Source organism: Cavia porcellus, unplaced genomic scaffold (genome assembly GCF_034190915.1).
Source record: "Cavia porcellus strain 051 isolate PalLab524CR breed Dunkin Hartley unplaced genomic scaffold, mCavPor4.1 scaffold_2, whole genome shotgun sequence".
In the NCBI taxonomy this organism is placed as follows: Eukaryota; Metazoa; Chordata; class Mammalia; order Rodentia; family Caviidae; genus Cavia; species Cavia porcellus.
In genome coordinates, this window is record NW_026947485.1 from 41166285 (window position 1) to 41182025 (window position 15741).

Consider the following 15741-nt stretch of genomic DNA (forward strand, 5'->3'; position numbering starts at 1 on the left):
CTACATTTTGCTCATGTCTGGAGACTTTGCCTGAGATAAATATTAGAGTCAGTAGACTAATTAATCTAGCAAAAGAAATTTCAAAGCAGTCTAATGTTGAGGAAGCGGCATGGATACTGTTGGGGGTGTTTAGACAGATCTATGTTGAGAGTAAAGAGCAGGGACCTCAGTGGAATGATTTAAAATGTTTTGGGTTTGGCCAGAAGGGATATGGTGATAAAGTTGCAGACTGCAAAGATGTAGAAGAGGAGAACTTGGTTGCTGAGAAGGAATGAGATGATAGAAAAGAAAACCTGAGGATATTACAAGAACTAGCAGGAGTCCAGTCTTTGTAGTTTCAAAATTGCAAAGATGAAAGAGTTTGCTTTGAGAATAGAGGCACAGAGCACCATATTCCAGGATGGTGGCATCCTAGAACAGGATTGAATTCACTGTGCTCAGTGATTCAAGCAACCGACTCCTTCAGTCAAGAAAGAAGGAAGCTTCACTGCTCCAGCTAGTGGCAGACCTTGGTGTCATCCATATGGTTCTGGTTTAAGTGTATGTAGAATGCAAGAGTTCCTGGGGTCGGGAAGGCCTCCATCCAGAGTTTATAAGAATGCCTGACAGACCAGGGAGTGTGCTCCTGGGAGGGCCGTGTACAAAGCTGTGAATGTGAAGCTAAGGTGCAGTGGGAACCCTAGTGGAGAAGCCAGGAACAAAGAAGGTGGCAAGGAGTGAGCAAAGCCAGCCCATGTAGTGCTGTAGTGGCAGACCGCCCACTTTGGAGTTCACATTTTGCCTCAGATTGCCTCAGATGCTGGTCTTGGAAATCCGTGAGTGAATGTTTGCCCAACTAGATTGTGGACTTGCTTGGATCCCATTCCTTTATATCCCCCACATTTATACCTTTTAGAATGATAATGGTTATTTTTTTGCCATTGTATGTTGGAGGTCCTTTCATTTGTACAGAGGCTCACAGCTAAAAGTTTATCTTAAATCTTAGAGGAGTCTTTGGACTTGGACTTTTAGCAATGATGAAACAGTTAGGACTTGCCTACTGTTAGAGATGAACTAAATGCCTTTTGGATAAAGAGATGTGCATGAATCTTTGGTGGGCTAGAGGCAGAATGGCTTGTATCCAGATGTTGCTTCAAAATTTCATGTGCTCATAGGGTGAGAGGTTTCAAAGGTGGTAGATTATGGTGTTCTGGGATTAAGAGCACCCCAGCCTGAGTGTGGGTGGAAGTGCCCAAATAATGGGTAGCCCAGATGGAATATAAAAGGGACAGAAAGAAGGCAGCTGCTACTTTTGCTTCTGCTGTGTCACTGCTTGCCGCCTTCTCCCTGTCATGTCCTGCTTCTCTTCTGTGAGGCCCCATCTGCTATGCTACCTTGCCTTGAAGCCAGCCAACTATGAAGCGAGGCCTCTACAAACTGTGAGCTACAGTAAATCCTTCTTCCTTCAACTTTGTGAGGTATTTTGTCTCAACAATGAAAACGATATATCTAAAACACTCCCAAACCCACCATATCACTCCTATATCAGGACATATTTGTGCAGATGACCTTCTTTGAGAAAGGCAACATGTGGAATTCCAAATGTGTAAAATAGACAAAGTATTGGTGATGACTTTACTAACAAAGACTCTATGCTCTCACAAGTACCTAACTTAAGTTAAAAGTTGTAACAGGCATCTGTTGCATTAATTGAATTTTGTGTAGAAAATAATACTAATGTACAGCTGAATAAATCTTTAAATATTAGAAATTTCTGGTGTTTCTCCTCTAGTTTTTCTCCTGGATTTGGATTTTTTTTCTTAAGATTTATTTCTTAAGGAAACAAATCTTAACAACTTCCCTAACTCCCCAACCTATTGGTGTGTACTATTGTATTCCCATATTCTGAAGATCTTTTCTCTATATATTCCCTATGCTTGTGGTCCCTGACTTACAATTGCTGCATATGTGATTTTTTGCTTTGTGATTATGCAAAAGTGATAGCATTCATTACAAACTATAGTTTGAATTTTTATCTTTTCTTAAGCTTGACATGCATATGTGACACTATATTCTCATGTGCTTGTGGATAGTGGGAGGGAGCCACAGCTCTCACCTGTTGCTGCAGGATCCCTGTGAGTGGTGAATATATATATGAACAATTGGTCCTCTACAATATTCTGAGCATACTGTATGTTCTATAAGCTAGGATATTCCCTAGGTTAAGTGTACTTGGTACATTTTCCACTTACGATGTTTTCAACTTATGATCAGCTTAGAATATTTTCAGTGCCTGATGTAACCTCATCATAAGTGGAGCAATATGGGTATTCCACTTTCAAAACTATTATCCATTATATAAGCAAATTTCTATTATGTCTTAATTCTTTATAATTCTATTCATTATAAGATTTTGTATATGTTATATGTGGGAAAGATTTGGCATTTGGAAACTTTTCTCTATCATAACTGTGATTCATGGCATATTTTTGAAGTCTAGGTGCTAATACTCTTCTTTTTGTCATTGTATAAGATATATCTGCCAATGAATATATACACATATATGTATGTATATTTGTAGTTTAGATTAAAAGTCACAGATTAAAAATTTCACTGGTTTAGTCACATAATTACAACATAATCAGATATCTGGGTGTATATCTGGCTTATAAATGATACTTTGAAAATGTATTTGAAAACTTGTCTCTCAATATCATGTAATTCTCAGAAAGATGAAAGTAAGGCTTTGGGGGCAGAAATCCCCTAGAGTTTCATTATCTTGTCTTGTCTAGATTTTAAATAACTCTTGAGGATTATGGTAGCAGTAGAAAATATTTACCAATGACTTTCATGTTGAAACAGAATGACAGAATGTATTACAACTTATCATGACTGGGGATGAGGAATTTTTCTATAGTATATTGAAAAATAAATATTATTTAATACCAATTTTTAAAAGGTAAAACGTCAGCAGGGATTTTTATAGTCCACCTTTATGTATATTCTAGAAAATAAGTTACCATGATCTTTATGGCTAGTCAAAGGCTTTCAATAAAACAAGTGGCTTTGATTTCCAATTTGTGTTTGGTTATGAAGTGAAGAGACACATTTAACTTCATGGATAGAAAGCTTCCCTAACAGATAACCATACTGCATTGATGTAGTACATTACGAGTCATCTAGAGACTGTTTGCAATTATGATGAAGGATTATGGTAATAGGAGTGTGTGAGTCAGTACTCCTCCAAACAGCATTTATATGAACAAATCATTTAGAGAAAGCATCTGCGAAAGGATGGATTTCAGCTGATACTTTGGGGTCTTCTGTATGTCTAGTGTTTTGCATTTGAATCTGGAATTTGTTTCCTCTTCTGCTTGCTCAATTTTTGAGAATAAAATGGGTTGCTCTCCCTGGAAGGATCTTCCTGGCAACAGCAGATCATCCTTTCTATTTTTGAGTTCCCAGGCCACTCTCTTATCATTAGAACCCTTAACAGATTGTCTTGAAATTGGTTACTCATCTGTCTTGGTTGCTTGCTGAATTCCTCAGGGTGACCCTGTTGCTTCTGCTTGCTTTGAGTCCTCGTACTTAGCACAGTGGCTGGCATGTAGTGCCTGGATTGATGAAAGAGAAATCACATGTTGACAGTATAAGCAAATTGCCCCATGTGTTTAATGAGGTGGCAACTGAATCTTTTGAAAGACTTCAAAAGGTAATTCAGATAACCTTCAGATAAATGACTTATCAAAATGCCCAGGCACACAGCAGTTTCAAACATAGTGATTCTGCTTGTTACCACCTCTCTAATGACAAAAGCCCTCTTTTATAGTTCTCAATATCCCCATAATGTAATATAATATAATATAATATAATATAATATAATATAATATAATAATATAATCATCTCTGCTCAAAACTATTGATTCCATCTGTTGCCTGATCTTCTATACTTATTGTTTCATGATATTATTGAAGAGGAATGCCAGATGAAGGTGAAGAACTGGAAGAAGCTGGACGGTAAGGGCGAGAAATGAGGAGTAAAGGAATTAGATGTCTTTTTTCATCAGTTTAAATATGATCCTTATGCCCTGGGGAGAAGTTTAATATTTGTAAATGTTTATCTTTAAAATAAAGGTCAAGTGTTAACTTTTATGGGGCAAAGCTACTAAAAATCTATGAGAGCTAGTCCTATAGCAACCGGTCCCTTGAACTTGTAACTTTCAAATGTTCCTACTTGGAAATTTAGGAAGTTTCCAGAGGCCAGAAATGATTTCTCCAGTTGCTGTTCTCCCTGTTGACCAGGCGTATTGACAAGGCTAACAAAACCTTTTACTCTGTCTTCTCCTACTTGGGTTCAGGTTATGCGATGTCGATGAATTTAATTTGATGATATTATGCCATGACATTGTGTCAATATGCGATGATGTGTTGTGATGGCACAGCGTCATCACGTGGTGACGCAACATCATGACGTAAGACGTCACACGGCCAGTTAATGAAGTGATTTCTGGAGGCTTTAAAATGGTGCGATAAATCTACAATTATTCAAATAAATTTTGAGGTGTTAGATAGCATGACAACTGAACTATAAATTATAGGTTAGAAAATGCTTCTTGGCCCAGTTATGACTCGCTACAACTTGCATATGTCTCCTAGAAATTGTAACTTTAGTTCTTACAGAGGTTTAGAAATCAAAACATAATTCAATCAACAGAGTCCTCTGATCACAGGTTCAATCTGTGTTCACTTTCTTTTGTCTCTGGAATATGAGTTTAAGGAAAATTTAAATATAATTTCAAAATGTGATTTAGAAAATATACTCTTAATTTGCAAATTTATTAAAATTACTTAGAATCTCAGCACTCCATATAAAATGATTTATAGTTGAAATTATATTGTAACTAATATGTTGCATTTGCATACGTTTCATAATAATATTCTTATACAAGATTCTAATAATATAAATTTTTAAAATTAGGAGAAATGATCTATAAATTGTGTGTGTGTGTGTGTGTGTGTGTGTGTATTGATCTGGAAAAGTCTTGTGTCTATTTTCTGCCTCAGTTTTATCTTGAAAATGAAATTAACATATTGTTTTCTAATTTTACCTGGATATTGTATAAGCCAATGGAGTTTAAATGTCCTTCTTTAGAATAACTGTTATGCAAATTTAAAGTAACATTAAATACCTCCTCAGAGCAACATAGACTGTATTTAACAACTTGACATAAATGAAAGAAATACTTATTAAATTATAACTAAGGCATGTTTTATTTTTAATGCAATCCTTTTCCTCCTTGATTGCTTCATTTTTAAATTTAGGTGTCCAGAAATGAATTAAATGTGGGTGTAAACAAGACAGTGTATACACTAGATTTTATTTGTGATATTTATATTTTTGCTGACTCCTGTCCTGTAAAAGTATGTGTTTTTAACTAGTAAAAGGAACTTTACAACCCATATTAATGAGGATATAGTCTGAGTAGAGGTTTGAATATCCCTTGTTCACATTTAGCTTTGGTTGATCACAATCCAGTGAATATTGAAAAAGCCTGAAATGTGGCAATGGTTCTTCCTTATTTCTGGTTTTCTACGGTAAAATGGAGAGATTGCTTTGTTGTCTTAAAATTCACATTTGCTTCATCGTTCATTCTGTAACTCTAGTAAAGAATGCACTGATATTTCTTGTCTTCTGAAAGTGAAACGTGACTTTTTGATAGAGTTTGAAATGGTGGCTGATTACTTTTGAATGCTGAAGCACCACTGGTTGGCAGTTCACATCTGCAGCAGAGAAAAACAATTAGCAAATTTGTGAATTATCTTTGGTTTACACATTAAACAAGCAGAACAATTCTTTATAACATTAACCAGCAGGCTGTGGCTTGATTACAGGATATTGTTGCTCATTAATAAACAAGGCTATTTTAGATATTGCCAATGCTGTGCATCTTTCTTGCTTGCTTTTATTTTTTAAATTTTTATTTACTTTTATTTTTTGCATCTTAGTTGCATTATATGCTTGTTTCCAGGACCACCTACATAATCTTTAGGGCACAGTATTAAAAATTATTGAGACTTCTAAGACTTGAGGGTAGAGCATTGGACCAAGTACGTGGTGCATATGAACATGGAGCTGTGGAGGCTGTATGCTTACATGGCTCTGTCTGTCTTCAGTCTGGAGCATTGCATCCTATGGACTGATTCATAGTTTCTGTAATTGAAGGCCCATTTGTGTGATCTGTAGCTTTACTGGGATCCTTTAAAGTGAATTTTGATTTCATTATAATACATTTATTTTCCTCTAGGTAATAATTTTGACTAGTAGTGATGTGTGATAATTTCTTGATTTTCTGTACTCAAGAAGAAAACCTAAAGCTTCATTCAAATAATCCTTTAAGTAACTTGAGTCAGTGAGACTTAAATTTGAGAAAGGCTCAGTTTAAATTTAAGGAAGCTGAATATCTTTTTAAAAAACTGTATTATTTGTACAGTATTCAGTAAAAGTGCTGTTAACAAGTACTGATAAGTGTTCAGTCTTACCTGACCTACAGTGCATTAAGAAATTGATATGTAGTTGCACATAAATCATAATCTAATTACAATATTTTTAATGGTATTTTGACTTCTTTCCTCCAGGAATCTTGTTTATAGTAGCAATTTACTTCACAGGCTTTTCTCTGCCCTGAGTGATAGAAAACTTTGATGCTATTCCCCTCTGAATCATTACCAATCTGATATGGTAGAATCTGAACTAATCAGGTTTTAGGGGTTATTTCACCTTGAGAAGAAGAGTGTGTGTATGTGTGCATGTGCATGTGTGTGTGCATATGCACTTGCGTGTGTGCATATTTAGGGATGGGTGGATAGTATACTGAACTTCAAACAACTTACTGACATCATCAGTAACATGAGAAATTCTTTGCAATCATCTTCCTTTGGATAACTTTCAGATTATGGTTTTATTTCCCTTCGGGTTTGCAAATTACCTTAAAATTGCTTCAAACAAAACTTTCAGTGATGCCTTAATCTCCTATAAAATACCCCACCAGTCAGCCAGACTGTTCAGTCTATTGTCCCCTCTGCACAACAAGGAGAAACTCAAACCGCATATGCTCATAACATACATCATGTGTCAACTCATTCTCATTTGTCCCCTGGGTCCTTTACAAGACTATTTTTGTTCTATAGGCTGCAGTGAACATATTTAGCTGTCAGGCTCTCCTTTAGTTTTTATTCCTCCAGACTAAACATGTCATTTAAAAAAATGTCCTGTTATTTGATAGGGGGAACTTTGAATTTTCTTGTCCTTCTGATATGAGAAATTGAAAGTCTAGTTTCTGTATTTCTTGAGGGTTCAATACAAGTTTTATATTTAAGTTTCAACACCAAAAACTGTCCACAACTGTCCATCAAGATCTATGGCTTCTCTTGTCTAAGATACTTTTCTTTTTTCTATTATTATACCTCCTGGAGGCACCAGGTTTTGGTTAAACCTTATTTCTATTGTTGATTGAAATTGAATTTCTTGTTAACTGAAGTCATTAAATGTCTTTTGATGCTACCAAACCATTTTTTAAAAAAACATTCCGTAGTTTTTGAAGTTTTACAGTTTGTTTTTTGGGTATTAAACTTACCCCTGTTAAATTTTAATTTGTTCAGCTTGACCCATGTCTTCACCCTGTCAGATCTACTTTGGTTTATATAACGTATTTTTAATCCTGCTTAACTTTTTGTCTTTGTATTTTAGGAAATTGCAGTCTATTTATCTACTCTATAGACAATATTTGAGGAAAAGAGAAGGTCAAAGAATTCTGTGGCATAATTCCTTGTTCAAGTTGGGATTCTCTTCTTCGTTACTATTGTTTGGATATAACTGTTCAACTAGTTCCTTGTAATCCTAACATTGAGTCTCCATTTTTCCATTTGGACATGAGAGATTCTGTTAGGTATGTTGCTGTAATTCATTGCACATGATTTCTTGCATTTCCAGACCAAACAGACTAGTAACCTTCTCAAATAGGGTTATGAAATTAATATCTATTGCATGTTATATTAAGAAGTTTGTTGAAAAGAAGATACCACAGATAATTCACAAAGTCAGTCATCCCCAGGTTATAAAAATCAGCTATATTTCTCTCAAGGAGAATAAGACATGGATCGATTGTAGTGGTTGATTGTCATTCTAGAACCTTATTATTTTAGCTTCTATTCAGTTTTATAATCATTAGAGGAACATATCTTCAGAGCAATGCATGATGGAAGTGTTAGGGTAGAACTCAAATGAGAAGCGTGAAGGTGTAGGTACATGTTGAATAGAGGCTAGACTTTGTTAGAATAATACAAAAAGAAAATGCTTTTTTGAAGTGCTCTTCATTTAAATGCACTGGTCTGCCTTTGAGTATTGTCAAGAGATGTGCCAAGATAGAATCATGACTGCAGTTAACAGTACTGTGATCCTGTAATTTGCACACAAAAAAATCTATCTCTCAAAGTTACTTCAAGGATTAAATGATACATGATAAATGATCACAAGTACTAGCATAGTTTATGACATAGAATAAACTTTATAACTAATCTTGCTAATTAATTAGGGAAACATTACCTGTATACTCTTACATAGTAATACTGATAATTTTTACTTAAGAACTGAGAAGCAAAGTGCATGTTTTCCTTCTGGTAAATGAAGTATATGTATATATGGATGTAATCAGTATTGCACTGAATCTAGTTTAGATCTATATGACTCATTAAGTTTATCATTTTTAATCCATAGAGTTGAAAATTTAGACTGAAACTGTACATATAAGGCCAAAATTTCTGCTTATTTGATTATTACACAGAGCCTAAAAATTTTGTAGATGAGAAGGACTTTATAAATAACAAGGTCTAGTTTATGTATAGATAGATTAGGAAACTGAAGCCAAGAAATATTGCATGTTTTCATAAAACTTCTTAATATATCTTAGAGCTAAAACCATATTTGCTTGGTTTTTTTTTTTTTTTGACTCATGCTTCTAGTCAGTCTATATTGTGCGTTTTCTACAATATCACACTGAACAAAGGCCTAAAACAGTGCCTGGGACCCTCAAATTTGCAACACAGTGTCACAAACCACAAGGTAGAAAATGAATCCTAACTCGACCTGGTGATTTGAACTATTCAAATCAGTAAAATTTAAAAACACATGATGAATCTCACTAGTGGTTATGTTATTGTACATCTGAAATAACTTGTAATATATAATAAATTCATCAAAAACTAGTCACCCTTGCCAGGCATAGTTCATCAGTATTACAATTTTCATATTACTGAAATGACAGCATTTAATGATAGAATCTAAAAACCGACCTTCTAGAAAAGGGAATTCCCCATGTAAGCAATAATTTTGTGGAAGATCAAAAGAATCAGTTCTTGAAAATGGGAAACTAACCTTTCCTTCATGGTAAAAATCAGGTAGTTAGTTGGGTTAGATCATTTCTGACATTAGAATGGGGAATAAGAGGGTGGGGTGATAAAAATGGGAATAAAGATGTGAACATTGCTGTAATGTTGATTTGAAATTCTCTTCCATTTGGTGAACTGTATTGCTAAGGAAAAGATTCTCCTTCAAAGAAAAGTTGCTTACAAATTCAAGGTCATTTTCTAAATCCCACATAGCTTGTCTCTGTGCCAAACTTTTCTAGTTTTATTTTTGTTCTTTTGCCTTAAAATATATATTAGAACACAAGTTCTACAATCCTTGCTTCCTGATATGTTATTATTCCCTGTCCTGTGTGCTGGGGCCATTGTAAACAAGGGGGCTATTAAGGCGGACAGCTGGACAGGCAACAACTGTAGAGGAAGCTGCAGCCCATGCATAAAGAGGAAGAGAGAAAAGGATTTGGGAATTTTCTGCTTGGTCATTAAAATAGATCACAGAGGAGAGCCAGGGATTCAGCTCAGTGGCATAAATGGCACCTGACAAGCATGAGGTCATGAGTTCGATCCCCAGTATGAAAAAAAATAAAAATCTCCCTTAAATAGATCACAGATGATGAAAAGGAAGACAACTTGAGAGGTCACTGAATTCAGCTTTCTCTATTTTGCCAATTAGGATACTGAGACCTAGGGAGAGAAAATAATCTTTGCAGTACCAAAGCTCTTTAGTCAGAGTTGCACTTAAGACAGGTAATTGAAACGCAACTGATTTTTTTCCTGATCAAAAATTGTAATGAGACATTTTAGCTACACAGAAAAATAACCATTAAGAAATTCCTTTTGGTGATCCTCCTCTGCTGCTGTTCCTGGAACCATGGTCATCTTTATCTTTCTAGAAAATCCTTCAATACTCTCTATAGGGTTGGTTTGGTGGTCATGAATTCCTTCAGTTTTTATCATGAATTATCTTATTTTTCCATCAAATTTTAAAGATAGTTCTGCAGGGTATATCAATCTGGGTTGGAAATTGTTCTCTTTCAAGATTTGAAACATTTCACTCCAAACTCTTCTTGACCTAATGGTTTGTGTTGAGAAGTCTTCCATGATTCTGATTGGTTTTCCTAACTGAATGAAAGGGAAAAGTGGAGGGCCAACAGCGGGAGGATAGCGTGCAAGGATGAACCAATGGATGCCAGCTGTAACCATTAATGTAGATGGTCTTGATTCACCAGTGAAAAGAAACACGGAGAGTGAATCAAGAAACAAGGTCCATTATATACTGTGTACAAGAAATATATTTAATTCAAAAGGAAATTCATAGACTGAAAATCAAAGAAGAGAAAAAAATTATTCTATATGACAGGAGACCAGAAAAAAGCAAGCATAACTTGCTTATAACTGCAGAATGGATAAGAAAGATATATTTTCATACAGTGGAGAGCTATCCAGCTATAAGATAGGGTAACCTTGAGGCATTTGTAGGTAAATGGATGCAACTGGAGATCCTACTCATGAGTGAAATCATTTGGACTCATGGGTGAACATGGAGTTATGACCCTAGCATAAAAAACTGAAGGAGTTAGTAGGAGCCAAAATGCACAACAGATATTATGAAAGTGACAGGGAAGGAAATTCCTAAAAAGTAAAAGTGGTAATCACTATTAATCTCCTATTACTTTGTTTTTAATTTGCTTATCATTTTCATACTTTTGTTAGGTTTAGTTTTATTCTGTCTTTTATTGTTAGATTTTACTATGTCTGATGATATGGGCAGCTATTTTGAAGATAATGGCATGTATTATGGTAACCATTGCTGATTTCTTATTATCTTGTTTTGAAGTCCTATAACGCTTTCATTCTGTTGTTTGATTGGTTTTATTCTGTTTTGTTTTGTTTGATTTTATTATGTGTGATGGTTTGGGTAGCTATTTTGAAGAAAATGAGACATTATGGTAGCTATTGTTGATTTCCTATAATCTTGTTTCGAAGTCTTAAAAAGCTTCTATTCTTTTGTCTTGACTGGTTTTCTTCTGTTTTGTTTTATTTGATTTTATTATGTGTGTTAGTATAGATACCTACTTTGGAAAAAAATGAGATACATTATGGTAGCCATTGTTGGTTTCCTATTGTCTTGTTTTGAGGTCCTATATCCCTTGCATTGTTCTTTTCTGATTTGCTTTATTCTGTTTGGTTTTATTCTCTTTAAAATAATAAAAAATAAATAAAAAGAAATTCTTGTATATTTATTACTGCATTTTCTTTAGGCTTTTAAAGGAATAAAATTAATAAGACTCCATTATTACATACTGCTTATTCCTCCTGGCCCCCCTCCCACAGAGCTAACTTCTTGTTGTCCTTGTGCGTATCTGTATGATTTTACCACATGTGGGGATGCTACAAACTGCATTCAGTGTTGCTCAACATTTTATATATATCATACAAACTTAAAGCCATAAACATTGTTCTACAACCTGCTTCTTGTATTCAACATTATGTGCCTGAGATTTCTCTGTGTCAATACGTGTAGCTCTACTCATTCATTGTCACTGCGAATAGCATGTCAATGCATAAACGTACCACACTTTACCTGCTTTCTGTTTATAGGTATTCAGGTGATTTTTCATGATTAGAAACAATGTCACAGGAACATTCATGTGTATTCCTTTTATAGTTCTATGACTCTCTCTACCAGTGGACCAGGGGGTTATTGTGCACTGCTTTAGTCAGCAGGGCCAGGGCTCTTGGAACCTCTGTTGCCTTACACACTTAAAATAGATATTTGTGCAAATAATATCTTTTTCTCTTTCATTAAGATGTTGGAAGTTAGGAAGCATTGACCTAGAGCAATAGTTCTCAAACTTCAGTGTACATCAGAATAACCTGGAGATCTTATTAAAAATATTTTTTAGAATTTTTGACAAGATATGTCTAGAGTGGAGCCCAAGTATTTGCATTCTAATAAATTTCTAAGAGTTGTTAATGCCTCTCATCAGAGGGCCACTTTTGAGAACCACTAGGATGTATATCTATGAGATAAATGTAAGTTCCAATTGATTTTTCAAGTGCATTTGCATTATTACAAAATATTGTACTGTGTTCAGTAGATAATATAATCTAGAAAATAATTTTAAAATAGAAATGATATGATTCTATAATCTAATACTTTGAAATTTGCAAGCTTTTGGGTGAAAGAAAGATGGAGAATATTTACAACATGCTCAGAAACAGCTTCCTCATAATGGTAAATTTTGTATTCCATTTTGAATGTGTAAACCAGGAAGAGGGATTTAAAAAAGGCAATTAAATGCAGAGAGCAGACCTCTCTTCCTTCAGTTTATCTTTATGGAGTAATCAATGGGTCCTCCACCAACTCACCAAGGAAGGAGGAGCATAAAGGGAAATGTTACAATTACACCTTGTCAACCCTCAGCAAAGTTACACAGTAAGCAGAATGTGTAGTGATGAACACTCCTGAGGAATCAGTTGCATCTCTACTGAGGTCCCCTTCCAATCCCTTTTGCTGCAGTTGAAGAGGTGTGGCAGAAGAGGTGGGGTCATGGGATCACCACCTTTCCAAGGGATTAATGCTGAATTCATGGAGTTGGGTTGAAGGAGTAGATGTATGTGTTCCTATGAGAGCAGCTTGGTGAAAAGAGCAAGCTTGGTCCCTTCCAAGTTTCTTGCTTCCTCTCAGCCTGCAAACTCTGTCTCACACTCAGTCTCACCATGTGATACCATCTGCCATGACTCAGCCACTTGGCTCTCACTAGAAGCTGCCAGGAATATCACCTAGACCTTGGACTGTCAGCCTCCAAATTTTGAGCTAAGTAAATCTCTTTTATTTATGAATTACTCAGTGTTAGGCATTTGTTCTCATGACAGAAAACAGACTAAGGCACTGTGTCTTCCATTGTACCACCTCCTGTGTTGAGACTTCTCTGCCCAACGCTGTCTTCAGAGTTTTTCTACCCTTTACTTCTGCCTTTCTTGAAAGGCATCTGTTACTTTCACTTTGCAAGAATGGCAGTCTGCTTTTTGTTAAGTATTGAGGATTGAACCTAGGTGAGCACTTGGACATGGGTTATTTTCTCAATCCTTTTTAAAAATTTTGAGACAGACCCTTGCTGGTTTTCTCAGGACAGCCTCAAAGTTGTGATCCTTCTGCCTCAGCCTCCCAGGCAGTAACAGTAAGCATCTGTTACTTCCTGTTAATAGTCCACTTTTACCTTCAGTAAGGAGACAACTGAAATAAAATCTCATGCAAGCAGCAATTCAGGTTGAAAACGACCTTTCTTCCTTGATTCAGCCCTGAAACACACTTGCCCTGGATTCACAGAGTCAAGCAGCACATCTTCTGTCTTTCACATCATATGAAATGGCCCTTACATCTTTCTTACCAGAACATGAGGATTCCTCTGGGCCCCTGCTTCTTACTCAGCTGATATGTACTCAGTCCCTCCTGACTTGAATCTGTTGGCTTCCATCCACCCCCTGCCTCCACCTCCATGTACATTTCCATCCCTCTCATCTGAATGTTTACAATAGCCTCCTGAGTACTCTTCAAGCTTGTTCCTTTCCAGTCCATTTGTCACACAGTGGCAAGACTGATGTTTGAAAAGTAAGAACTAGCCCAGCCAGACACAAGGGCTCAGTGGTGCCACACTTTGGGAGCTAGCTGTCTAGGTCCCAGAGGTTCTGAACTCCACCCAGCAAGGTGCAAGGTCCCAGTACCACACTCCGTGCATGCATCTTTGCTAGCTGCATGGGGATCCGAGTTCTGCCCAGACCAGCATCCCAAGACAGTCCATCAGGGGAACACCTGACCAGCCTCACAGGTCACAGAGGTACAGAACCCAGCCCAACTCAGAGCCCCAGAACTACCCATCAGGTAGTAACCAGCCTAGCTGACTGGTCTTGGTATTTGAGCTCTGGTAATCAGAGTACAAGGCCCCAGCACCATAGTTCAGGGATGTGTCCCAGCTAGCTATGCAGCAGATCCTGGAGGTTCCAAACTCTACCTAGCAAGGAGCAAGGCCTCTGTACCATATGTCAGAGGTGTGCTCAGGCTAGCTGCATGATTCAGAGACTCTGAACTCCTCCCAGACTGACACAAATTCCTGGTGGTGCCACACTCTGGGGGCATGCTCTGGCTAGCTGCCTGGGTCTCAGAGGTTCTAAACTCCACACAGCCAAGTACAAGGCCCTAGCACCATATTTCATGGTTACATCTCTGCTAGCTGCACAGAGGACCTAAGCTCTGCCTAGCCCAACATCCAAGTGCAACTCAGTGCAACCCCCAGGGAAAGCCTGGCCAGCCTCACAGGTCACACAGCACAAGGCTCTGACACCATAGTTTGGGAGTGCACTCCAGCTAGCCACAGGGATATTGGAGGATTGAAGGTCTTACCAGAACAGTATTACAGTGCAGTCCATTAGGAGGGGGCCTGGCCAGCCTCATGGATCCCAGAGGAAAATGACAAAATGAAAGCGCAAGATGCAGTCTCAGTCCTCCAGCCCTGTGATAACAAACTCAGGAGACTCTGAAATGGAAAACACTGGAAACTGCACAACTGAACTTTCTGAAATGATAGCAACTGAAGTAAAGGAACAACTCCATAAAGTTATAAAGGAAATCATACCAAAATAATCTCTGAGGTAAAAAAAAATGACAAACATTAAGAAAGAAATGCTGTATGTATCTAAAGAAGATCTAAATAAAAAATAGAACACAAGAAAATGATGGAAACTTTGAACAATATAAGGCAGAATTAGAATGCATGAAACAGTTTCAAAGGAATATTCAGGAAATAGAAATTTCATTGAAAGATGGAAAAACCACTTAAATGAAGTTGAACATAGATTCTTAGTATTTGAAGACAGAAGGGAAACTTATGATCATGAAAGAAAAGCTCGCTCTTAAAAATAGCAAGGAGAGCCGAGGATTTAGCTCAGCAGCACAAGCTCCTGACTGGCAAGTGAAAGTTCGTGAGTTCTATCCCCAATACAAAAAAAAAAAAAAAAAAAAAAAAAAACAAAAAACAAAAAACAAAAAAAAACAAAAAAACAAAGCAAAACAAAAACCAAAAAAAAAAAAAAAAAACCAAACACCCCCCCCAAAAAAAACCCCCCAAAAAACCCGCCAAGGAACCAGGAAACAACAATTCAACAGCTGCAAGATGATGGAAAGAGAAACAATGTAAGATTGATAGGTGTCAACAAAAAAAGCATGAATCATTTGGGGATTTAGCTCATTGGCATAAGTGCCTGCCTGGCAAGTGTGAGGTCATGAGTTCAATTTCCAGTACCAAAAAAAAAAAAAAAACCAAAAAAAAAAAACCAAAAAAA

General features: G+C 36.5%; 1 protein-coding gene across 4 annotated transcripts in view; it reads left to right on the plus strand.

Moving 5' to 3' along the window:
• Grm8 (glutamate metabotropic receptor 8) overlaps positions 1–15741 on the plus strand; it is a 783619-nt gene that overhangs the window by 182010 nt on the left and 585868 nt on the right. The gene's annotated exons all lie outside the window — the stretch shown is intronic.